The sequence below is a fragment of the Triticum dicoccoides genome, chromosome 7B (assembly GCF_002162155.2).
Source record: "Triticum dicoccoides isolate Atlit2015 ecotype Zavitan chromosome 7B, WEW_v2.0, whole genome shotgun sequence".
NCBI lineage: Eukaryota > Viridiplantae > Streptophyta > Magnoliopsida > Poales > Poaceae > Triticum > Triticum dicoccoides.
In genome coordinates, this window is record NC_041393.1 from 36,598,697 (window position 1) to 36,601,357 (window position 2,661).

Genomic DNA, 2,661 nt, shown 5'->3' on the forward strand with positions numbered 1-2,661 from the left:
GGGAGACGGGGGCGAGCGCGGGGTCGGGGGAGAGCATGGGGACGGGGGCGAGAGCCGGGGTTGGGGGCGAGCGTCGGGACAGGGGCGAGCACCGGGGTCGAGGGCTCCGGCAGCGACGACACGGGGGAAGAGAGGGGGGATTTGGGGGAAGAGCAGAGGCGGGAAGAAGCAGAGGGAGTGAGGATTTTTGGGGTTATGTCGAGATAGCAGTAGCGCGTTCCGGCAAACGCGCTATAGCTAAGTTAGCTAAAGCGCTTTTGCGAAGAACGCGCTACTACTATTTTAGATAGCTATAGTGTTTACTTCAGAAAGCGCTACTGCTACTACAGATAGAGATAGCGTTTTCCTATAGAAAGCGCTACTGCTATTACCTGTACCAGTCTTCCTATTTGTTCCTTCTATTTTCTTTTCCTTTATTTTCTCTCCCTTTTCTTTTATTTTCTTTTCCTTTTTTCCCGAGAGCAGTGAACGAAGGGAAGGTGATACAATGTATATAACTAAGGCGATATATATTGCATCATTTAACGGTTAAGTATGTATACAAAATGGGAACATATATATTACATCATTTGACCAATGCATAATGGCCAAGTGTGTACACAAAATGGGAACATATATATTACATCATTTGACCGATAACGTACGGTTCCTCAGCGTTGACGTTTTCATTTTTGAGTGAGCTTCTTTCCCTTCTTGTTCGTTGAAGAATAATTGAGCCCCTCATTGTGACTTTTCCTTTTCCATGGAGTATGATATTTCTTAGGTAATGTAGTATTGATTCTTATTTTGACATATACTTCATCATCATCATCATCTTCCCTCATTGGGTTGACATACTGATCGTAGTCTTCCTCGTTGGCGACTCCATCCATTCCAATGATGTTCCTTTTGCTTCTCCTCACGACAACACGGCTGGGATTGAACGGGTCGGTTATGAAGAAGCATTGTGTCATCTGCTTAGCATGTACCCATGGCTCATTTTTTGCGATAGCGTTCACGGTGGTGCTCTTGGAGTCGGGTATAGTCATGGTAGTGAAAAAACGGTTTTCTCTTTCGACATTCTTAGCCCATCCTACATGGAACATCGTCGCGTTGTGCAGTTCAGAGTAGTCAAGCTCCCGGATCTCCTCCACCCTTCCATAAAATCTCTTAGTTGCGCTGTTGTCGCTGCCGGTCATGCACTCCATCGTCACCCCTGAGTTCTGATCATCACTGTCCATATCTTTGGCCTCCATGCAGAACGTGTATCCATTGATATCGTATGCCTGATAGGTGATGAGGTTGGGCGAGGGGCCATGTGCTAAGGCGTATATGAGCAATCCGTCCTTAGAGCCCTCTTCCGGGGGATTAGCAATAATATGCTCTTTGAACCAATGCAGGAAAGTGGAGTTGTGCTCTCTAGTAACTTCGGTGTCCGCCCTACATACCCCCAGTCACGATACTTCTTTGCAATAATTTCTTTGTGCAGTGCCACGAAAAGATCTACCTCATCTAGGTGTTGTAGCACTACCAAGTTTGCTCTGTCAAAGTCGTTGCATCGATCTGAGTATGCCACGTACAATTCCCTGCGACGTTGGAGTAATCTTCTCCTTCATGCCTCCCATTGTGCTTGTTAACGGGCAAACCAACACCAACACCAGGCGGCTGGTCCGTGCCATATAGAAAATTCTCGCAGAAAGAGATGCACTATTGTGTCAGATAGCCCTAGATGATGCTTCCATCCGGACGGGACATGTTACGAACGAATCCTTTGATGATCCCATTCATCCTCTCAAACGGCATCATGTTGTGCAGGAATGATGGCCCCATGTCTATTATGTCGTCCATAATATGAACACACAGATGCACCATGACGTCAAAGAACGCGGGCGGGAAGTACATCTCAAGCTCATTCAGTATCACAACGATCTCTTCATGTAGCCTTCGGAGTTGCTTCACACTGATCGACTTTTGAGAGATGATGTCGAAGAAGTTGCAGAGACCAATAAGCGTGTCACGGACATGCTTGTCCATTATCCCTCTAAGGGCAACAGGTAGTATTTGCATCATCATCACATGACAGTCATGGGACTTCATCCCGCTGAACCTCTTCTTGTTCGTGTTTAGATATCTGCTTATCTTGCCGCAATAACTGGAACTAACTTTGACTCCGGTAAGGCACTTAAAGAATTGATTGATCTCAGCCTGACTTAAGGTGAAGCAAGAAGGGGGCAATAATCCTATTACTTTACTTATTGGCCCTTCTTCTCCCGCATATGTCTCCATCTCTGTCTCATCTGACTTTTTACGGGGTGGCATGTGCAGATCTTCCCTGATTTCCAAATCTTGCAAGTCTTTTCTTGCCTTCGGCCCATCCTTGGTCTTATCCGGCATGTTCAACAGTGTCGCGAGCAAGCTCTCAAGGACATTCTTACAGATATGCATTTGATCAAGGCAATTAGGTGTGTCGAGTTTGTGCCAGTACTCCAAGTCCCAGAACACATACCTCGTCTTACATACCTTCAGCAGCGGCTCCGGCGCCTTTTTCATCGTCTTTCCCGACGCGGGGCACTGTTCCTAGTTTTTCAACAGCTCATCAATTTTGGCGCCGCTCGGCTTACGTGGAGGTCCTCAATGCTCAGCGTGACCATTGAATAGATCTCCACGGCTTATCCATGGGTC